The sequence below is a fragment of the Musca autumnalis genome, unplaced genomic scaffold (genome assembly GCF_047663935.1).
Source record: "Musca autumnalis isolate F117 unplaced genomic scaffold, ASM4766393v1 scaffold_3, whole genome shotgun sequence".
Classification (NCBI taxonomy): domain Eukaryota; kingdom Metazoa; phylum Arthropoda; class Insecta; order Diptera; family Muscidae; genus Musca; species Musca autumnalis.
In genome coordinates, this window is record NW_027411866.1 from 156,297,078 (window position 1) to 156,322,540 (window position 25,463).

Below are 25,463 nucleotides of genomic sequence, written 5' to 3' on the forward strand. Positions count from 1 at the left end.
CAGTGTAATGAAATAAAAAATATACGTAATAAAATACAAAATATAAATGATAAAATATAAATAATAAAATATGAAATATAAATGATAAAATATAAAATATATAGAATATAAAATCTAAATAAAAAAATAAAGTCAATCATAATAACAAGAAATGAAGAAATTGAAGACGAAATAAGATCGTTAAAATTAAACATTTATTAATATGTATTTTCATTCAAAAATAATCTTTTGAAATTTTTTGTCAGTGATGGTAGCTCAAAAAAAAAAAAACATATTCTTTTACGATCCTGATTTTAGAGTATTGCCTCTGGTTGATTATTCTTTAAAAATCATATTTATAAGTCTGTTGCTCCCTTTAAAGTATTCTGAGACATTACGAATTGCATATTTTCTTGTTAATACTAATATTTCTTGTCTGCCCCTTTTGCTCTGTCTCTATCCGCCTTTGAGGCCTTGTTTATTTTTTAAATCAAATATTCTTCCTTTGAGCCACTGTTTGGATTTCCAGCATCTTGGTGTGACCATTTAAGTAACATCCCTTTAGATTTTATCATTTTTTATCAAGATGAATATCTACTGGTGTTATAGCTGCTGGTATGCTGCAGGATATGGGCAAATATTTGAATATATGACACCCTCGGGGTTATCGTCTTACACTGTCATATTTGTCAGAATATAAATTAAAAAAGAAAGGATTCAAAAACAAACACAAAACAAACACATACAACTCAGACACACACACACAGAAATACATACGGCAACATTAACACAAACAACCATAACCATTTAAACTACCAACATATAGACTATAATAAAAGCATATAAAGGGGCCACAACGCGGAACAGAATACTGCTCGCCATGCCATAATAAATGTTATGGAGTAAATTTATTTTTATAACATAATCAACTTAAGCATCATTATCATCATCTGCATAATTTTGATTATCTGCATGACGAGTATCGGTGGCATCGTTGTTATCTTTTGCCAGCAAATAACACAGATACTATACATGCACAGTATAGCACACACATCGTTGTCAGCAGCAGCAGTATCAGCATCAACATCCAAACTGCAGTCTGTCAATATTGTTAAGAGCAGCTATTAAGTCCTTTATAACGTCCAAGAGTGTCATTCTGTTATCATTTCTTCCTCATACACACACAAAACACTAATGGTTCCATGTGTTTTTTTCTCGTTATGTGGGTGGTTAGGTTGATCAGACACAGACACACCCAATCATTTTTTGACATAAATTGCCTGTTTTTCTGTCCTTGTAAATGTGTATCAATTTTCAAAGTTTTTTTGGTCGTTATTTTTCCTGACAAATAAAATTGATCTCAATTAAAAAGTTCGAATAAAATCTCATTTTATTTACACCAGAGACCATTATAAATTATTCCCTGAAACTATTGTTGTTGCTCGTCATTTTCATGCTTTTGTTGTTAGCAATAAAGCAACATGAGTTTTCTAAATTGCTTTTGTGTAGGTGTTTGCAGATGACAGATACTTTGCCTTAGAAAATACTTAATCTTCTGTTCTTCTTCTTCTTCTTTTCTTGTTTTTGTCTATTTGAATAAGAAAACTTTTAGGAAGTATTCAGGAAATAGAATTTGCTGAAGAAAACTTTAGTATTAAAAGAAAACTTTAAAGTATTTATACATTCTTTAATAATTGAAAATTTTGTAATATTGTTCTTCATTTTCAGATACCCAGAATGGAATGCATAGTAAACGAAGGCTGTGATTAAGGTAAGTTTTTATCATATAAAACTTGTTGATAATGTAAATATAAAAATTAACTTAAATATTTCTACTTGGTCGGAGTTCACTAAAATAAGACGCGGGCTTCGAAGAAGTGGATAAGTCATATACTATGAAATCGATATACAGCTGTGTTCAAAATAATTGGTGTGCCCATACACACCGAGGGAATGGTCAAATAAACATGGTTACACTTATCCATTTTGGCCTATTTTGTATTTGTTTAACATTGTTAACATCTCAACTGTTAATTCACTAACAGAAGTGTGGCAATTTGTTTTAAATTATTTACTGTTTACACCACTGAATTGCCTAATATGTGGCCATCTTCAAAGGACTTTTGTTTTCAAATAGCCTTCAAATCTATTGAGTTCACTACTAACAACTAAAATATTGATAATTTCGATACTAAACTCAACTAAAAATATTTTCCCAACGTTTCGTCACTTTATTTTCCACTTCTTCAGGGGATTTTATTAGAATGTTAATTATTTCATTCCCGTTTAATTTATATTTATAAAAAAAAACGAGACTTCAAAAAACTCGAATTTATATATAATAAATAATCGAATAAATAAATAATTGTAAATAAAAAAACCAAATCTATATCACAGAACGTATCACTTAAGCTATTGCAACCGAGTATTGTACTATTAAAATCCCGTGAAGAAGTCGGAAATAAACTGACGAAACGTTGGGAAAAACAATGAATTAACATTAGTTTTATTCATTAATAAATCTGATCAAAAATAAGTATACCAATCATTATTACCACTTGGTCACAAAAAAAGAAAAAATTAAAAATATTTTTATTGCTCCTTTTTTTCAACCACTCCTATATTTTTGAACAAAAAATTTTGGGACGATTTATAATGTTGTGTAAACAATAAATAATTTAAAACAAATTGCCACATTTCTAATAATAAATCAACAGTGGGATGCCAACACTGATAAACAAATACAAAATAAGCCAAAATGGAGAAGTTTAACCATGTTTATTGGCAATTCCTTTGGTCTGTATGGACACTCCTATTATTTTGAACGCAACGGTATGTGTTTTTGATCACAACATAAGAGTCAAAATTCCAAATTCATATTCGATCCATCAAAAGTTGCCTAACGGAACTTTATAATACCCCTCCAGCCGAACTGTTGGTCTAAGACCCAAACAGTACTTCAATATATATTATTCCCATCTGCTAAGCCTTTCCATCTGACACAAAGAGTTAAGGAACCAGACCGAAAAGGCGTAGGTGATAATGGGTATGATAACCTGCTTGTAGATCAGGAGCTTTATTCCTTTGGAAAGACCAAAGATTCCTTTGTAGGAAAAAAACAGAAATATCTATGGAAGTCCTTAAGCCAAGCGTCGTTAATGCGAGAAGCCACATGTCTCAGAGGAAAGCTTGGGGAACCGTAGCTCGTCTTCTAGTAGAAAGACAGTCTCTAACTTTAACTTTAAAGCTCGCCACTAATCAGTATGCCTTGGCATACAACCAAATTGGTTCAGTTAAGACAAAATCCTGTGTGTAAGTAATGGCTTGAGTATCCAGCTTTCTTGCAGAAGTAAAGTGCAATTAAGCCTTTCTTAACCCGTTCCTCAGTGTTTTTTTTCACATTAGCTGATGGCGAAAAATTACTCCAAGGTACTGACTTATTTACTTACTTATTTACTTACTTACTTACTTAGCTGGCCCATTACAGAACATTTGTTCTATAGGCCGAACTAAGAAAATATCTCCAATTCTCTCTATTTGTTGGATCGCACTCTGGAATACCGCGCCTTTTCATCTCTTCATCCACTTGTTTGCGCCATCTATTCTTTGGCCTGCCAATTCTGCGTGCACCGCCAAGCTGCTCGTATTTATACGCCTTTTTAGCGGGTTCATCATCGCTCATTCTTATGATATGGCCTAGCCAACGCAATCGTTGCATCTCCAAACGTTTATCTATATAGATGTCGTTGTATAGCAGATACAGCTAGTGGTTCATACGACGCACAGTGTTGCCGCGTGGACAAAAATAAAAAATGTGATGTTAACTTTTATATATGTTTATGTTTTTTTCTTACAGTAAAAACATCCGATACAACGAATCTGAAAATTTTTTTGTCGATATGTGTATCCATAATGAAGTTATAGCTCTTTAAATATGAAAAATATTTCCCAGATAATCTAAAGCGATAATCATATGAAAATTAGACGACCATTAAAATAAATTTTTCTGAAAAGTTTGTTGAAAATATTAAAAGTTTTGAATGGGGATTTGATGGGTGGGCTATAAATAAAAAATTTTAGTACAAAAAGTTGAGATCAACTGCACATGGGCAAAGTACCGTTATCAAGAACTAAAAATTTAAATTTGATAAAAAAGTATAAATTCTTAATATTTCGTAAAGTATATATTTTGATTGTCACCTTTTGCCACCTTGGCTCTTGATTTCCGTTAATTGGGCATCTCTTCCGAAACGAAATGCGTAAAAACATTCTGCCCATCCCTGTAACCTTCTGAGATATATTGGTTCAGATTTTATATAGCCCCCATATATATATTTTCCCTATTTTGCTACAACTTGTTCAGTTTTGATCGAATAGTCTTATTTTCTAAGGCCTCTGAATAGCTCTACCGATTTTCACAAAAATCGGTTCAGATTTGGATATAGCCCCCATATATCTTTCCCCGATTTTGCCATAAATCGGTCAAATTTAATCGTATAGCCTTCAAATTTTATATATAATATTTTCTTAGGCCCCTGAGTAGTTTCTCCGATCGCACAGTGGATCCACCCATTGGCCAAAAATAAAAAACTGAATGTCAAAATTTTGGTACAACATCTGGCAACTCTGACAGCTATGACATGGACCTTTTTAAAAATATATTAATTTTTGTTTCATTCGAACGCGATCTTCTTAAGAATAGCTTCAAAAGTCGGAACATTTGACTGATACTTTTTGTTGTGAGTACAACCTATATTTTAAGTGCAAGTAAATATATTCAAAATATCGCGAAACTAATACGTAGAGCAAAATATTATAGTGGATTTTGAAGGGGGGAGGAAATAGTTTAATTTTCATTAAAAAATAGTGTTTTAGCGTGTTGTGGAATTCTAGTTAGCTGCATATTTTCTTAGTGTATTTTGTAATGCCACTTCGACCATATACTTAAATTTGACGTAAGGTTTTAGTCATGATGCCCACCAGTGCCCACCTCGGGAATAATTTTCCAAGGTAGGTCATGGGTTAAAGATTATTCAGTATTAAAATCAGCTGCCATCTAGTGCCAGACTATAAATGGTGGTTCGCTGACTAAAGCTGCCCTAGAATAGGGTTTCTATGGATATATTAGCGTATATCTCTGTTATCTGACCCCGCACATTAACATAATGGGCATCAGTGGCAAGATGAAAAAATCTTCTTCCAAATTTGTCTTACGTTGGCGGTGCGTGCCTTCCAGGAAGAACGCTATAAGATCTATATTAAAAATTTTACCAATTTTCAAACAAAAATTTTAATTTTTTAATCCGCTAAATTCTTTGGATTTTATATTTTTTTGGAGACTTTTTTGTTTCCCCAAGCCTATTTTTGCATCATAAGATAATCGGGAGTTTTGTTCATGTCATTTTGTATTAACATCATAAAGCAATTCTTACCGCTTAACCCCTCCAGAGGGGAAAGGGGGGAGAATGTTACGCTCGTGGTTTCTTAAAACACTCTTCGCAGCAGCACAAAGCTGTAACCAGCGCATTAGCTTGATATTTACACGGGAAATATTTTTGACCACTTTCTCCATACAAGTGGATCCACTGTGGATCGGTACAGTTTTGGATATAGCCCCCATATACATATATCTTTCTCCGATTTTGCTATAATTCGATCAATTTTTGATGAATATCCTTCAAATTTAACATGGGAGGTTCCTAGGGCCCCTGTTCAGTTTTACCGTTGACTAACCCCCAGTTTTTGTAAACAAATTTTATATTCTCACACGAATTGTCAAATTTTTTAAATCGATTTACTCGATTTAGCGCAAATGTGGAACGCTGATTTTTGAATGAGGAATTCTTAACTATAAATAGAACGTGTTTACGAAGAATTAGATCTGTATGCCATCTAGGAGCTAAGCTATGGACGCCCAAATTATTACAAATATAGACGAACGAACAAAAAATAGTTACAAAAACAGGGGGTTAGGTTGATGAATGTTCGCACAAGTACTTATGAGGGCACAGGAATGAAAAATATCAACTTTGGTCCATATCGGTTCAGGTTTGAATATAGCTTCCATATATAATTTCGCCCGATGTCACTCAATTACAGATAATTTCGGCATATTTTCTTAATTTAATCAATATATATAACAAAATCGGGGAAATATATATATGGGAGCTATATCCAAATCTGAGCCCATATGGACCAAAGTTGAAAATTTTCATTCCTATGCCCTTATAAGTACCCAGCAAAATTTGACGGAAGGGGTTCTTTGCGATGACGTGATTTCATGTCATCTTTTGCATTGGTTCAAAGGAAGTCGTGGAAGATCCGATCTTTTCATTAGGATTTGAACCAATGCAAAGGAAGTCGTGAAAGATCCGATCTTTTCATCAGCATTTGTACCCATTCCATCGATCCAATAGAGATGATGTTTGTGTTTTTATTTACACACCTGTTTATTTTCATTTTGGTATGTTCCAGTACTGCAAAAATCTACTAATTTTTACTATTTTTTCCGATAACATAAAGGAAAAATTGTTATCGTAGTAAAAATAAGTAGATTCTTGCAGTTTCTGGAACAGACCAAAGTTGTTAGAACTGTCGTCGTGATGTTGTCTTACATTTCCTGCATATCAAACAACTAAAACTTCTAAACAATTGGTATTATATGAAGTCCCAACCATCGAGCTAAAAATAGAATCGGACTGCACACATTGCTATTTTAAAAGTTCCCTTGTCTGTTCTATATCTGACATAGAACGAAATCAATCAAATCTCGCTTCTTGGAATTTGAAAAAAAAGTCCGAAACGAAAAGGAACAGGAATCTGAAAATAAAGAAGAAACTACTTTTGGAAAGAAACAATTAAAAATAAATTAATTAAGCATAAATGGTATTTTCCATAAAAAGTCTCTCCTCCCCGTTCGTTACATTTTGTTCTTAGAGATCCCTAAAGCAAGCCGGGTTGTAGATCCCTACATATTTCCGTCACTAAACAAAAGAGTATATATACCAAAATGTTGTTATAAAATAACAAAATTATAAAATAAAAGTAATTTACGAAATAAAAATACTTAAAGGAGTGCATTTGGAGTCCATGTCGAAATCTGAACTGGTGATGGGAAGATAATTGAAAAAACCTTTTGTATGATGAAAGAATATCAGTTGCGGAGAACGGAGAAAGTAATCTTTTGCGTTGCAGCGGTGGTGATTACATTGCAATTTTGGATGTAAACTTTTGAAAAACTAAACTGATAAATTAATTGTAGTTATTTCATGAATTCGTTTGAATTAATAAAGAGTTTTGTTTTTCATGAAAACCATATTTCAATACAGCATTTCCATTTTCCAAACAATACAATACATGCAAATTTCATGCCAAGGGGTTGGAAGCATGGGTGAAAATGACGTGTCAAAGCATTGGTGAAAATGACATGTCAAATCATTGGTGGAAATGACATGCCAAAGCATTGGTGGAAATGACATGTCAACGCATTGGTTAAAATGACATGCTTAGGATCCAGAAAAGAACGTCATCTTTTGGGGTCCACGCTCATATAAAATTCATCGATGAAGATGCTAAAAAGATGACATGCTAGATCACTTGCACCCATGATTGAATGTCATCTTTGGCATCGAACATTTTGCTGGGTACTTGTGCAAAAATTCATCAACCTAGGTCAATTCCTTCTATTTTTGTCCACTTTTGTATGGAAGCGGCAACACTGTGCGGCGTCGATATTCACCGTCAACGCAGATTGGTCCATAGATCTTTCGAAGAATTTTTCTCTCAAACACACCAAACACTGCCTTGTCTGCTTGCGCAAGTACCCAGGCTTCGGAACCATACATCAGCACGGGTAGTATCAGTGTTTTGTAAAGCATTATTTTTGTTTGACGAGATGTGGCTTTGTTTTTAAACTGCTTACTTAAGCCAAAGTAGCATCTTTTAGCCAATACAATTCTTCTTTTTATTTCACAACTGATGTCGTTTGTTGTGTTTACGGAGGTGCCGAGATAGACGAAGTCTTTTACTACCTCAAAATTATAGGAAGCAACGTCGACAGTTGGCCCGATCTCTATGGACTCATTGCGCGTCGACATCATCAACTTAGTCTTCCTGCCGTTTACCGCCAGATCCACTTTAGCAGATTCTCCTTCGACCTTCATAAAGGTATTTGTTACTTCTTTTACTGATCGTCCCATGATGTCTATATCATCAGCATAAGCAAGTAACATATGGCTATTGGTGTAGATTGTGCCACTTCTTTTGACGTTTGCCTCTCGAATAACCTTTTCCAGCAGGATGTTGAAGAGATCACACGAGAGGCTGTCTCCTTGCCTGAAACCTCTTTTGGTACAAAATTCTTCGGAGAGGTTCTTTCCTATTTTAACTGAGGATAACTGACACTAGTTAAAGTCATTTTACAAAGCCGAATGAGCTTTGCGGGGATACCAAATTCAGACATGGCCTGGAATACCTTTGAACGTAGTGGGCTGTTGAATGCTGCTCTATAATCGCAAAGAGGTGGTAGGTGTCGATCTGCATCTCTTGGGTCTTCTCCAGGATTTGCCGCAGGGTAAATATCTGGTCAATGGTGGACTTGCCAGGTCTAAAGCCGCATTGGTATGGCCGAATTATCTCGTTGACCATAGGCTTTAGTCGTTCGCACAATATCCCTGACACGATCTTGTAAGCAATAGGGAGTAGACTTATGCCCTATAGTAAGAGCATACAGTCTTATCTCCTTTCTTATAGACGGGACACAGGATACTCAGGTTCCAATCGTCGGGTACTCGTTCTTCCTGCCAGATGGTGCTAACTAGCTGATGAATACACCTTATCAGCGTGTCGCCTCCGGTTTTGAACAGGTCGGCTGGTAAGCCATCGGCTCCTGCTGCCTTATTATTCTTCAGCCGGTTTATTGCTGTCTTTACCTCATTTTGGCTGGGCGGTATACATTCAATACCATCTTCTGGGATTGGATCTGTGGTATCTTCGTTGTTGTTGTTGTTGTAGCAGCTAGAAACCTACGTATAAGCATAGGTTTTTTGCTGGGTTGGCAGCCGCTGGCCGAAACACAATGGTTTCGGGTCAATCCGGTACGAAAGAATCCGCTGCCGTGGGATTGCGTCGTCTTCGCTGGATACCAACAGGTTTGAAAAATACTCTTTCCATATCCTGAGCACACTGTCTGTATCATTTACCAAATTACCTTGCTGGTCTCTACAGGAGGAGGTGCCCGTACCAAAGCCATCATTTTGATGCTTCACTCTTTGGTAGAATTTTCGGACTTCATTCTGGCTCCTGTACATCTCGATTTTTTTTCACACTCCCGCTTTTCCATCTCTCTCTTTTTCCTGCGGAAAAGACGTTTCTCCTCTCTCCTTTTCTCCCGATATCTCTCTCGTGAGCTACGCGTTGCTACGGATTGTAAAGTAGCCCTATATGCCGCATTTTTCTCTTCGGTAGCAGCACGACACTCCTGATCATACCATTGATTCCTTGGTGGAGGTCTCTGGTATCCAAGTATGTATTTTGCGGCTGTTTGCATGGAGTGGGCAATACTTTGCCATTGCGCTGATATGTTATCGGGATTAGGAGTGCTTTGATTAAGCAATTGGGCTAGTTGAGTGGAATATGCTGTGGCTATCTGTTGTGATTGCAGCTTACCGATGTCTAACTTTCGTGTTGTGTCTGTTCGTACTTTGTTTGCTACGTTTAAGCGGGTGCGTACCTTTGCTGCAACTAGGTAGTGCTCCGAGTCTATGTTTGCCCATCCATCCGCACATCCAACACGCTCGATGAATGCCTTCCATCTATCACAACATGATCAATTTGATTTCTTGTTTTTGGATCTGGAGACAGCCAGGAGCCCTTATGGATGTCGAGATGTTTAAATCTGGTGCTGCTAACTCCCATGTTGTTTGCCGCTGCAAAGTCTATCAGCCTCATGCCATTATCAGATGTTTCATTGTGGAGACTGAGTTTTCCGACTGTTGGGCCAAAGATATTTTCCTTTCCAATTTTGGTATTAAAATCGCCTAGAATGATTTTAATGTCATCGGCAGAACAACGGTCATATGTATCTTCTAAGTGCTCTTTGGTCTGTTCGTCGTTGTCTTCAGTGGGAGCATGAGCGCAAATAAAGCTGACGTTGAAGAATTTTGCTTTTATTCGAATTGTAGCAAGTCTTTCCTTCACGGGTGTGAAGCTGGAGACTAGGTGTTTTAACCTCCGGTGCACGCGCGGCACATGTTAGCTCACTACCTTTAACGGGTGCTAAAGGCAGCTCCCCAGGTGACACCACGGGGAGGTCAGTGTCCACTTGAGATGAAAGAGGGACCAAGATATATCCTGGACTTTGCCATCTTAAAGCCGGTCAGGACCGTTCCTTGGTATCTCTCATCGGTATCGTCACCCTCCACTCCAAAAGGCTTAATTTCAGTCAGAAATTCGATTTGAAATTCAGAAAATTTCAATTGAAGTTCAGAATTACTACACAATAAACCAAATCATATTTAAATTACATTTCATAAATTGATTATTACTACACAATAAACCACATCATATTTAATTAAATAGTTGAAGGGTTCTGAATTTCAAATGAAGTATTCTGAATATCAAATGTAGTTTCTGAATATCAAATGGAATATCTGAATTACAAATAAAATATCTGAATATCAAATAGAATTTCTGAACTACAAATAAAATATCTGAATTTCAAATGGTAATTCTGAATTACAAATAAAACATCTGAATTTCATATGGAATTTCTCAATCACAACTGCTATTTTCTGAATTACAGTTGAAAATTGTGTAGTTGTAAATTTACATTGACGATTCCTAGAGGTTAGAAAGCGTATGTACCAAAAACTCCATACAATGTTTAACCGAAGTAGCTGTTATTTTACATTTGAGGTTCCCAGAGATCGAAAAACTTCGAAACCAAAAATTGTCAACATAGGACCATGTTTTGGTATAGCCCCCATATAAGGGTGACCCCGGATTTTCGGTATTTTGAAGATTTTTGCTACAATTTTTAACCAAACTTGCTACAATTTGAGATTGAGATTTGAGGACACAGGATGCTCAAGTTCCAATCGTCGGGTACTCGTTCTTCCTGCAAGATGGTGCTAATTAGCTGATTAATACACCTTATGAGCGTGTCGCCTCCGGTTTTGAACAGCTCAGCTGTAAGTCATCGGCTCCTGCTGCCTTATTATTCTTCAGCCGGTTTATTGCTGTCTTTACTTCATCTTGTCTGGGCGGTATACATTCAATACTATCTTGTGGGATTGGATCTGTGGTATCTTCGTCGTATTCGCTGGATACCAACAGGTTTGAAAAATGCTATTTCCATATCCTGAGCACACTATCTGTATCAGTTACCAAATTACCTTGCTGGTCTCTACAGGAGGATGTGGCTGTTCCAAAGCCATCAGTTTGATGTTTCACTCTTTTCCATTTCTCTGTTTTTCTTGCGGAAAACACGTTTCTTCTCCCTCCTTTTCTCCTTGGCTGCGCGTTGCTAAAGGTGCCCAATATGCTAAATATTTTCTTCGGTAGCAGGACGACACTGCTGGTCATATCATGGATACATTGGTGGAGGTCTCTGGTATCGAAGTACTGATTTTGCGGTTGTTTGTATGGAGTGGGCAATATTTTGCCATTGTGCTGAGTGTAATATTATTTTTGCACCTTGGAACGACGTATATCCAACACACTCGATGAATGTCTTCCATCTATCATAACGTGATCAATTTGATCAGTCAGACAGTCATGTGCCCTTATGAATATCAAGATGCTTAAATCTGGTACTGCTAACTATCATGTTTTTGCCGCTGCGAAGTCTATCAGCCTTATTCCATTATCAGATGTTTCACTATGGGGACTGAATTTTGCAACTGTTGGGCCAAAGATATTGTCCTCTCCAATTTTTACATTCAAATCGCCTAGAATATTTTAACGTCATGGGCAGGACATCGGTCATATGTTTTTTCTAAGCGATCGTGGAATATATCTCTGGTCTGTTCGTCATTGTCTTCGGTTGGAGCATGAGCGCAGATAAAGCTAATGTTGAAGAATTTTGCTTTTATCCGTATTGTACGAGTTTGCTCAAAGAGTAAAATCGAGTAAAAAATATTTTTTTCTGTTTGCGTGTTATTGCGTGTGTAGTAGCGAACACGTGTTGATGTTCCTGTGGACTGAATATGGAAAGAGCAAGTTGTTCGGAGGTCCAGAGGAGGTTGTTCCGAAGTTCGAAAGAGGGTGGTCGGAGGTTCTGATGAGGTGTTTCAGAAGTTCGGAGGATGGTGGTCGGAGGTCCAGAGGAGGTTGTTACGAAGTTCGGAGGAGGGTGGTCGGAGGTCCAGAGGAAGTTGTTCCTTGGCTCGGTAGAGGGTGGTCGGAGGGTGGTCGGAGGATCAGAGGATGGAGTTCGGAGTTCCGAACAACCTGCGACCACCCTCTTCCGAACTTCGGAACAACCTCCTCTGGACCTCTGATCTTCAACTTCCGACCGCCCTCCACCGAACCTCCATCCACCATCCTCAGGACTTACGACCACCCTCCTCCGAACAACTTGCCCTTTCTACCTTCAGTCCACAGCAACATCAAAAACTGTTCGCTACCACACACTCAATTTCAATTTCAATTTTTATTTATCCAAATTAACAAGTTACTTATACATTATACATTACAAATTATGAGAATATATCAACATATGATATTACAACAAGTAAGTTTTTGGTTATTATTATAATATATAAACATATTTAAAGTATGAGTTTAGGTATAGGAAAAAAGGATATAAAACCTATATATGATTTACAAGATGGAATTTTCAAATATGTTAAGAAAATTTAAGGATTAAAATATGATTATTCACAAATAATCAAGTTTAATTCAATAATTTTCAGTTTGGTAATTTACAATGTTGAGCAATAATTCATTAAGGGACTTCTATACACTCACGTATCCTGGGATAACGTGAGTTTCTAGCTTTGCTAAAATAATTTTCATTTAATCTTTTTATGAAATCAATGAGCAATTCATATCTCGTTTCTTCGTGTAGCATCAGTGTGGGATATTGCCAGTGTTTATTATGAATCATCTTCAGACATTTGTTCTGTACAACCTGAAGTTTTCTAAGATGAGTAATTGCTGATCTGTACCAAATTGGAGATGCGTAAGAGAGTATAGGTCGGATTACGCTCTTAAAGATAAGATTCTTGTTTTTCAGGCTTAGGCTAGATCGCCTATTAAGAAATGGCCATAAAGCTCGAAAAGCTTTTATTGCTTTCTGACAGGAATTAGTAATATGTTTTTTAAAGGTGAGTTTTTTATCTAGTGTGACTCCGAGATAGTTTACTTCATTAACTATATCAATCGCATTTCCATTAAAGAGTAGTTGTCGTCTCGGTAATCTTTTTGGTGATTTATTGAAAGGGAAAATGATGGCTTGTGTTTTGTTGTTGTTGATTTTGATTTTCCATTTATTGAAATATTTGTTACATGATTTAATGCTTAACTCCATTTTCTTGAGAAGGGCAGAAGTTAGTTTGCTGGTTGACAACAGGGCTGTATCATCAGCATAGTATGCAGTTTCAACTTCTTTCGGTGGTTTGAAGTCTGACGTGTAAATGGAATAGAGGATTGGAGAGAGAATAGATCCTTGGGGGACTCCTGCTGGTATACTCCTAAATGAGGAGACCGCATCATTTACAGAGACAGCATATGTTCTATTTTCCAAGAATTCTGCAGTTATTTTGCAGAGATAGGTAGGTATATTTGCTTTGACCATTTTGTATATTAGGCCATTGTGCCATACTGTGTCAAAAGCCTTCTCAATATCAAGCAAGATTAAACCTGTTGATTTTCTTCTGCTTTTATTAACAATTATTTTCTTTTTGATACGATCGATCTGATGAGTTGTGCTGTGCTCTCGACGAAATCCGAATTGATTTTCAGAAATGATATTTGAATCGGATGCAAAATCCGAAATTCTGGAATGTATTGCTTTTTCGAATAATTTACCCAGATTGCTACCACACACACGAACACACAAACGGTACAAAATAAATACATTTTTCCTACTCGACTTTACTCTTCGAGTATTTTCGCTCCCACTCTTATTTTTAAACCAGACGTACTCGCGAGTGCTCGCAAATAAAACGAAAGAGTGGAGAGTAAACTCCTTTTAAAACACGTACTCTTCGAGTACTCTCACTCGCAGGTACTTTTCACTCGTGAGTGAAAACGAGCAAATCTGACTTTTTGCTCGCACTCTTTGAGTACTCCCATTCGCGAGTACTTTTCACTCGCGAGTAAAAACGAGCAAATCGGAGCTATGGATCTTGGTCCTTAAAACCTCTTCAAATTAAAAGGCGCTTGTTTTTCTTTTCTTTCGTTTTTTTATATTAGCCTGATTTTTTCTTAGGGAAGGTTACTAACCCGACGCCCAAACCCAAGTTTTTTAAGTTCTTATGGGTGAACGAGATGAAAAAAGACCTAGATAAATCCTTGACTTTATTATGTCAAAGTCGGTCAGGACCGTTCCTTGGTATCGTTCATCCCCTACGTATAGCGATCATATAAAAGTGACTCAGGACTTTCAGTGGTTTGAGGATTTTAGCTACATTTCCTCGCCGAAATACCTGTAAATAAATAAAAAATTATTCCATTTTAGTTCAGAATATTTTATGCGAACGGTATACAAAATTCGGGCGTTCTTTGCTTCCGACATTTTTCTCATGCATCGCATTCTCTCTTTAGTAATTGAGTGATGTGTAGTGTGACAGTACAGGACTATGGTGTAGGACTTGGTTCTCCCTTTCGACTACAGCCTTTTTTCTTTTATAATTGATTGCCTTAATTAGTTGATGGATTTGTTTGAAAATAAAAAGTTTCTACCCAAATTAGTTAACATTTAAAAACTCATTATTCTAATAACCCTTCATAGTATAATATTATTTTTGTATACATCATATTTACTGAGAACACATACATACATATGTACGAACTAATGTATTACTTTGCTTTTGTTATGTTAAAGAAGATATAAAATGCACAACTCAACTCAAAAAGGCCAACCCTTGGCTTATATTTAATTCCCAAAGTTGAATGGTACTACTTGCCCTCCACCCTAACAACAAAGCAAAAAAAAAAAAATATTTTATTACATCCTGAAATTAACACATTCCGAAGATTGAGTGCTAAATTTGTTCGTGATTAAAATATGAATATACTCCCACACTGTATACCCGAAGTTATTACCGCCCATACCTCTTTGCAATTTGTAGCAAAGTATTAAACCAAAAAATACATACATATACTCGTACTTGGCGGCTGGCTGTTCATTTGTTATTAACCAAAGTAATTTCCTCATAATTTTTGTGGCTTTCTACTTGAGTAGGTTTTAGTTTCACAATGTCTGTCCAATTTATTATTTAGCAACATCTATAAGCCTCGACCATAAATGACTATGTTGATGACGACGCTGATGATTATGATGTGGATGATGATGGCCACAATATTTTTCCAATACACAATGATATAAGTACACATGCACAACCACATACACATTCACATATTTTCATATGTATGAGTATTTTCCTTTTATGTAGGCCGTAAAAATAACAAAAGAACACCAACAAAGTAAAAATACCTCGGAAGCCAACAACAAAATGTTGAAAAGAATGTCACAAGTAGCAAAGTAACAAAGTATGAAGAGTATGCTACAGGAAACAAATGACTTCACAAAGCGTATTAAAGTAATAAATTGTCGCTAAAACTAATTTTATGGTACGCTACATTTCTACTCCTTTTCCTACTTATACGATTTTGTATTTCACCATCTTCCGTTGTAATGTGAAATAATGTGCATTAGGAGGTTGAGTAAAAGAATAATGCCTCCTCCACCCTCAAGGAAGTGGTGGCGACATTTGCACGCACAAGCAATTGGCAAATAATAATTGGGCTAAGAGTTTCTAATAACCAAAAATAATGCCTCATGCTTCCTACTTTAATGTTAATGTACTGGAACCTCATACCATTATTACTGGGGACTTCAACTCAAATATACTCGTAGACTCGTCTTTGGTAGATAATATGCAAACACTGGGACTTTTCCCTGTAAACAACACAAACCCCACTCATTTTACATCAACAACTTCCACACTTTTAGATTTGTTCTTTGTTAACAACATCACAAACATTTTACTCTACGACCAGATCTCTGCCCCTTGTTTTTCTAAACACGACCTCATTTTTCTCTCTTACAAGTTTTATGTCCCGAAAGAAGAGGTTATTTTTTCATATCGGGATTTTAAAAACTTAAGTCTTGCAAATCTTTCCTATGAAATGTCCCAAATTAACTGGAATGAACTCTATACTTTTACATCTGTAGATCAACAAGTTGCATTTCTCCAAGACAATATTATGAATCTTTATAATGCAACAGTCCCTTTAAAAGTAAAGAAATCAACCTCAAAAACAAAACCTTGGTTTAATACCAGAATAAAAATGTTAATAAATGAAAGGGATATGGCTTACTCTAGATGGAAGCGATTCCGAATCCCTGATCTATACGAGGAATTTCGTAATGCAAGAAGAGAGGTCAATAGGTCTATTAATGCTGCAAAACGGGAATATTATTCATCCAAATTCAGTTCCGCTGTAAATTCTAAAAGTAAATGGAAAATAATACAGGACCTTGGAATTGGGAAATCTAAATCATCTGCAAAGTTTCAAGGAGACTTAGATGAACTTAATAAATCATTTGTAGACATACCCACTATACATACTGATTCTTCTTTTTACGAAAATATAATTGAACAAATAGACTCCAATGATGATGGCTCCGATTTTGAATTCAGATGTGTCTCCCAAGTCGAAGTTCTGAATTGTTTCTCTCATGTGAAATCCAACGCTGTTGGCATTGATGGCATTGATCCAAAATTTATTCGAATTTTGCTTCCTCAACTTTTACCCTTTTTCACACATCTTTTCAATTGCATTTTAATGTCAAGCGTCTATCCAACTATCTGGAAGCACTCAAAAATTATTCCCATCCCCAAGTCAAATTTAGAATATCGCCCCATTGCGATTCTATGCTTTTTATCAAAAGTTTTCGAAAAAATTTTACATCTTCAAATGTCCGAATACCTCTCTGACAAATCCTTGTTATCCGATATGCAATACGGGTTTCGCCCCACTCATAGTTGCACAAGCGCATTGCTCGAAGTTTCAGAATCTATAAGAAGCGACATCGATAATAATAAAGTGAGCTTTCTGGTACTGCTCGATCACTCCAAAGCGTTTGATTCTGTCAATCATTCTTTTTTATGTATGAAGCTTAGACGTTTTTTCAATTTCTCGAGCAGTGCATCAAACCTAATAATGTCCTATCTGCATAAACGGTACCAGTCTGTAAACGTTGAAGATACAATATCAAAACCTTTACTAGTTTTACAGGGAGTGCCGCAGGGCTCAATTATAGGACCGCTGCTATTTTCATTGTACGCTAACGATTTACCCTCTCAATTAATCCACAGTAATATTGTCATGTACGCGGATGATGTCCAAATATTTTTGAGTGATTCTGTTGAAAATGTTAGCAATTGCATTACTAAACTTAATGAAGATCTTTCCAAAGTATTCAACTGGGCAACTGCAAACGGATTACTCTTAAACCCTCAAAAATCCAAGTGTTTAGTAATTCATAAGAAAAATAGACTTATTTTACAAGAGCCTGATATCTTCATTAACCAGGAGAAAATTGCCGTTGTTACTAGCGCGAAAAACCTTGGTGTTGTTTTTAACAGCTCGCTTACTTGGACGAATCATGTAAATGTTGCTGTTGGACTAACATACGCAAAGCTGCGCACACTATGGGCTACACACTCTTTCACTCCATTTAATATCCGATTGCTTTTAGCTAAAACTTATTTAATTCCAGGACTTATCTATGGCTGCGAGCTATTTGCCAACTGTGATTCATTAAGTCAACGCAAAATAAACGTTGCATTCAACAATATTACACGTTACGTTTACGGCTTAAAAAAATCACAACACGTTTCGTCGCTTGCCAACTCAATTTATGGCTGCACCTTTAGCAGATATCTCGGAATTAGGTCGCTAATATTTTTGCACAAAATTATTAATAAGCAAAAACCGAAGAATCTCTTTGACAAACTAACATTTGCCCGGTCTAATAGAGGAAAAATATTAAAACCCCTCAGAAGGCGGAGTTCAGGTTTGGAATGTCACTTTTATATTTATACAATACGTCTTTGGAATACTCTACCACATGAGATTCAAAGCACCAGCAACGCGTTTGTTTTTAAAAAAATGATCTTTAGTTTATTCCACAGTTAAAAAATTGCATTTTATATGAGTTTGTCCATTTTGTATAACTTTTTCTTTTTACAGATTTTAAAATGTACTTTACATTCAATTTTTTTTTTTTTTTTCATTTTTTGTATTTTAAGTTGGATATTTCATAGCATAAATAATCCTGCACTTTAATTATAAGATGTATATCTTGTTGTGTAGGTACTCAATAAATAAATAAATAAATAAATAAATAAATAAATAAAGTGAATTGTTGGTGTTATACATTTGGGGTAATGCGTACATCAACTTCTCTATGAGCTGTGGGGATGATGGATACCAAGTAAATGTTTTAAATTTGCTTTAACAAGGCAAAGTCAAGGGCTTATTTGTGTTCCTCTCTAGGTGTCACTCTGATGTCCTCCCGAAGTCAGGGGGGTATAAACATTTAATATTCGTCTATGTTAATTTTAAAACAAGTAAAAAAGTGTCAGTCGGCTTTGCCGACAGATATATACCCTCAGCCAATGTGAAGCGAAACTTTCACCTCCGGACAGATCGAATGTATTTAAGGTCTCCCTTAGAATTTTGTGGCCCTTTTTGGACAATTTTAAGGAAAATTCTCTTATTTGAAGACAACATTTTGATGCATTCAATGAACTCGCAAAAATATATGAAGATTGAACACCAAATTTCTGTAATTTTGGGTGGTTAATGTGGCTAAAACCTTAAAAACCCGAAAATTGGATGGTACCGTTCCACGGGGTTTACATCAAAAGGTGAACCAATACCAACAATTCTCTGTAAAAATATTTTGCAAGACCTGGCGAAGACTAAATACCAAATATCAGCTACATTGGTTGTTTAATGTGGCTAAAACATTGAAAATACCGAAAATCGCGCGATACCGTTCTATTGGAGCTATATCAACACGTGGACCTATGTACATAATTTTTATCAGAAAAGTTTTTTGGTCCATTGGGAACCCTCAATGCAAAATTTGGGCGTATTTGGGCCTGAAACATATGTAAAATCTTCAAAATTCCGAAAATCGGGAGGTACCGTTATATGGGGTCTATATCAAAACGTGGACCTATGTCCATAATTTTTATCGGAAAAGTTTTTTGTAATGTGAAAACCCCGCATCTCAAAATTCAACCAAATTGGTTGATAAGTTTAGCTAAAATATTCAAAATACCGAAACATTAAGAAGTACCATTGCATGGGGACTATCCCAAAACTTGGACCGACCTTCCCAATGTTTTCCTCTCGACATTGTCAGTGAACTATAAGTATTTATACCAAAATTCATCTGCCAACGCCAACTCCTTTTATATTTGGCCACCGTTTATTTGAACTCGCGACATAGTGCAGCGTTTTTTTGAGGTTATGCGCCATTATCTCGGGAACTATGGACTTGCCCTCGAAAAAAATTACAATGACGTAGCGGGGGCCGCACGAACATCCTGTTACAAAAAACTTCATAACGATTCGTTAGGTGTCACTAAACTGCACTTATTTCAAATTTTGTGTGGGAGGTACCTGAAGAAGTGGACCGATATAATCCATATTCGAACTTGATGTATGTCTAGAGGTAGTATTACCATATGCAAAGTTTGGTTCAATTCGATAACGAGAGTTATCGTGCGCACAAGTTTTGCGACAATTTTTGAACATTTGTGGGGGAGGTACCTAAAGGAGTGGACCTATATGGCCCATCTTCGATCTTAAATCAAATCTGGACAAAATATTTCGATACCCAAAATTTGAACCGAATCGATTGATCCGTTCGAGAGTTATCGTGCGCACCAGCCAGACAGACAAACGGACAGACAGACAGACGGACGGACATTGCTAGATCTACTCAAAATTGTCTGAAACGGATATCGTACAAACATACTTGGGGTCTAAAACCATTATTTCGATGAGGCACATTTTTGGTCGTATCAAAGTGTAAATACCCTCTTTAGCCTAAAGGCTGAGGGTATAACAAGTAGGAACGGCGTTAAGTTTGGCCAAGTCGAGCTTGTTAACTCTCTACCACGAGTTGTATTGAAGTAAAATGGAACAACTAAATACCAAAATTCAGCAAGTTCGGTAAAACAATGTGGCTAACTTTCAAAATAACGAAATTCGGGTGGTACCGTATCGATTAATACCTAAAAATTTCTGGCGGAAAGTTTTTGGACTCAAAGAAGACCAAATTTCCGATATTTCGGTAAAACCTTAAAAATACCGAAAATCATGAGTTACTCTTCTATGGGGGCCATAGGATCCCGGGGACCTATACTAATAATTCTCCTCTGGAATATTTAATAACAACATGGAAGACTAAATAACAAATTTCATTATTTCGGTGGGTTATTGACGTCACATACTTCAGAATTACCAAAATCGGAAGGTACTGTTCTATGGGGTCTATATCGAAACGTGGACCTATACCGACGAATTTCAGTCTGATAATCCTTTACCTCCAACAAAGACCACATACCACAACCTTCAAAATACCGAAAAGGTGCCGATCTATGAGTGATGTATAAAGGCGTGGATCTACACCGACAAATTACTGGGATAATGTTTTATACCCTCAACGAAGTCTAAGTATAAAATTCAGCCATGTGATAATGAGATTAAAACCTTCAAAACAAACAGAAAATCGGGAGGTACCGTCCTATGGAGGCTATATGAAGGCGTGGACCTTTACCGACAAATTTCATATGGAACGTTTAATACCCAAAATGAAGACCAAATGCCAAATTTCAGCCATTTCGCTGGAATATTGAGAACACAACCATCAAAATACCGGATATAGAGAGGTACCGTTCTATGGGGAATATATATAACCGACAGGTTTCGGGGGAAAATTTTATACCCCCAACGAAGACTAAATACCAAATCTCAGCCATTTATGAGGAATATTGAGGACACAACCTTCAAAACACCGAAACTCGGGAGGTACGTTCTATGGAGCGTTGTTTATGAAGGCGTTGACCTACACCGACAAATTTTATATGGAACAATAAATACCTTAAATGAAGACCAAATACCAAATTTTAGCCATTTCACTGGAATATTGAGACCACAACCTTCAAAATACCAAAAATAGGGAGGTACCGTTCTATGGAGGATATACTAAAGCGTGGGCCTGTACCGACAAGTTTATGGGGGAAAGTTTTATATCACCAACAAAGACTAAATACCAAATTTCATACATTTCTGAGGAAAATTGAGGACACAACCTTCAAAACACCGAAACTCGGGAGGTACGTTCTATGGGGCGTTTTATATGAACGCAATTTCGTTGTGATAATGAGACTAAAATCTTCAAAATACCGAAAATCGGATTTACGAAAATCAGAATTACGAAAATCGAGAGGTACCGTTCTATGGTGGCTAAATCAAAACGTGGACCGATATAGTCCATTTTCAATACCAAACATCCAGGAGAAATAGAAAATTCTATACCAAATTATAAAGCTCTATCTCTAAAATTGCGAGCTGTATCTTGATTTCAACACACGGACGGACGTACAGACGGGCACGGGGTCTCCGACGAATATTTCGATGTGTTACAAACCGAATGACAGTTTTAATTATACCATATCAAGGTGGAGGGTATAATTAGCGTGAAAACTGATGTGGGAGTAGTAAACACAGTGAAGGTATCTGAGGAACATTGGGGCTATTGTGTGTGAAGTATTAGAAAAAGTCGCACGAATAGGTAGATAAGTTGTCAAATGAAAGTATTGCTCTACGTGGTCAACTTTTGATCGCAATTTTAAGCCGTTTATTAACGGACAAATCCATGGGAACAAACTCCGATTTCTTTTTTTAATTTTACCGATTTTTGTCGCTAACGGCAAGATAAGTTATAGAATCTCATGGCAGAACATCAACATTTTCGGCGGTGACAAATTCCCTCAGAGTAATGTTGGCTTGCATTTCCTGAGTATTTCAGCCATGATAAACTTCTCTTCAAGTGGTGTCGCAAGACACTGCGTTCAGACTTGGCGATAAAAAGTAGGCGCCATATTATTGAGCTAATATGATTCGGCATGCATTCGTTGATATTATAGAATTCTCCCTTGTCCCTTCGGGGATGTTGTGGGGAACATATGTACATTAGGGCTATAACCAAAAAAATACCACCACATAGCCGTGTAGAGCATGAAAAACTATAATGAAATGTGTGGTCAATTTTTCTCTACCGCGAAAAAAGTTTCCGCACCAAATGCATTGAAGTTCTGTAATGCATTTTTTAATTTTATCTGTGATAACAACATATTTGCTTTTCATTAAAATTTTTATTTTTTTGTAATCTAATTTAAAATCATTATCAAAGCATTCTGGACCAATTTGTTCTAAAATCGCGCCATTTCGGACCATATTAAGATTTTTTGACACTATTGCAATTTTTGGTTTTTCTTTATAAACTCGTGAATTTTATGTTTCTATTTTTTTCACCTATCGGACCAGGGAATATGGGGTCATTTGCAACGAATTCGCGGAAGTTACAGGCTGTTTTTGTTGACATTGCTTGTGAGAATCGTATTTGCTTTCTAAAAAAATACAACACCAGTACCATGTGGGGAATTTTGTCCTAATAATGAAAACGCGTTTCTAAGATCGATTCTGTGAAAAAAGTCTCCGCACCAACTTTGATTACTAAACCCCTTTTGATGCTTTTTCTACTTATAATTTTAAATTTGCTTTGTTTGAATAAATATTTATAGAAAAAAATACAATTCTCACAGGCAAAGTCAACAAAAACAGCCTGTAACTTTCGCGAATTAGTTGCAAATGACTCCATATTCTCTTGTCCGATAGGTTAAAAAAATATAAACATAAAATTCACGAGTTTATAAAGAAAAACCAAAAATTGCAATAGTGTCAAAAAATCTTAATATGGTCCGAAATGGCGCGATTTTAGAACAAATTGGTCCAGAACGCTTTGATAATGATTTTAAATTAGATTACAAAAAAATAAAAATTTTAATGAAAAGCAAATATGTTGTTATCACAGATAAAATTAAAAAATGCATTACAGAACTTCAATGCATTTGGTTCGGAAACTTTTTTCGCGGTAGAGAAAAATTGACACCACATTTCATAATAGTTTTTCATGCTCTACACGGCTATGTGGTGGTATTTTTGATATTTGCAAAAAAGTGCAAAAAGTTATATCCCTAATGTACATATCGTCACCATAAATGCCCGAAGTCGTATCTCCAAAAAAGTCAACATTAGTTTTCTGATTGAATCTAATACATAAGACTAAAATCCTATTTAAGAAAAGCCATTTCGGAAAATGGGATAACATTGCAGATATTGTTGTAATGACGGATCCCAAAACCAAGCGTTTCCGCGGTTTTGATTTCATTACTAACTCCCATTCATATATGATTGATAACACTGTGTAGCAGCATTTTTGGGGGGAGGGGGTGGAAAATTCTTCTTGGAGATGAAAGCCCTTGGTGAGTATATTAAGAACCAAAAAGGAAATTTTCGCCATAGGTCAAGCTTCTGAGATATTGCGTGATGCATTTTTTGATTTTTTGGGAAAATAGCTTCATATCTCTCTTTGGCGTTATTGTAGCTTCATTTTGAAACTACATGTCTTCAGTCAAATCGATTGACGAATCTTTTTGTAGAATATTTCATTCTTCTAACTCAATTCCTTTCACATCCTTTTCGTCCTTTATTTCATGAACCGTAGTAGAAGTACCACAAGATGAAATTTTTCAACATCTAAATATTCTAAAAAAATGTTGCACAGAAGATTTTAGGTACGGTTCTCTTTGGCAATTAATCAATACTGTCCCGTTTTCATTGTCCTTTTTGATGTTGACGACTGAAACGGGTGCCTCTTCATGACATCAGTGGATCGACCATCTTCATGCATCGGCACATAGGTTGTTCTTGATGCAGTACCAGTACAGTGAAACAGTGTGAATGCCGTACTTGGAGATTATCCCCCTAACATGCAGGCGAAGAACACAAGTAGCAAACATGAGTGGTTTTGCCTAGTTAGGATCCGGAAAATGCAGCCGCCTCAATTCGTATTGGGCTCGAATTGATATCACGATACCCAACAAATGCCCTGCATGTGGATTGGGACCACACGACACGTTGCATTTGTTTAGCTGCCCAGCTAACCCCACTCACCTGGCTCTTGATTGTTTCTATCCAACAGGGACCACAACAGATTGTCACAAAAATTATGTGTTTGTATTCGTATATATTTTCACCATATAGGATAGGGATGTAAAAGAACTCTTCTTTATAAACCAGTCTGTCCACTATATTCCTATCTTGCTTGAGCTTGACTCCAGTGACCTACACGTGTAATGTCCACATTTTGCACGGTAAACGAATACATTCTTACATGGATAAGTAGAGATTTGTCACAGCTAGCCAGTCATCACCATTGTAGCATCCCTCTTCCTAGCATAGTCTCCTTTAGGCAATGACAGCGCTGGCCGAGCAAAGTGATAATCTGTATATAACCCCGAAAAATATGTATGCTCTTCGATATACGTCTGATATTAGTTCTCCTTTGTGGAGGTTGACTTGCATACCTAGTCGTTTGAGCTTAATTGTATTAACCCATGCGTGGAATGTAGGGGAGGTAGCAGAAAAGTATTGGACTGGCTAGGTTGAGTTATTTACTAGTGTCCAGCGTTATATGGGTGATATAAGATCGCTAACGGGAGGCAAAAACCGTAACCGGACTTCGACGAACTTTGACATTCCGCCCTAGGCAATGATCAAAGGGGTATATCGCTGGGCCTTGTGGCACCCTTCTTTCTACGTTCGTCTGCTTTAACAGATCACCAGACTTCATCACCTCTGGCCGTCTTACTTTTCTGACCCATACGATTGGGCATTCCCTCAGAAAGTCGAGTAACAGAAACAACAGGATTTTCCGGGACATCATCACAACTGCAGCCGTTGCTGGTCAAATATTCGAAATTAGACAAAACATATTAGGGGAGGAGCCGGGACCAGCACGTCATATCCACACATATCAGTCGAGGACCGAATCAGAACAGGCCATGCAACTCAACAGTCATGGTGGCACTTGATCTATCAAAGACCTTCGATACCATAAACAGTGTCACACTGGCTGGCAGCATATGCGGTGCGGACAAAGAAAC

General features: G+C 36.5%; 1 protein-coding gene across 3 annotated transcripts in view; it reads left to right on the plus strand.

Moving 5' to 3' along the window:
* The window catches only part of Dop2R (dopamine D2-like receptor), a 404,223-nt gene that overhangs the window by 178,877 nt on the left and 199,883 nt on the right, over positions 1-25,463 (plus strand). For all 3 annotated transcript variants that reach the window (XM_073975073.1, XM_073975077.1, XM_073975074.1), the window contains exon 3: positions 1,708-1,750. The gene's annotated coding sequence lies outside the window, so the exon portion shown is untranslated. The remainder of the gene's footprint in view (positions 1-1,707; positions 1,751-25,463) is intronic.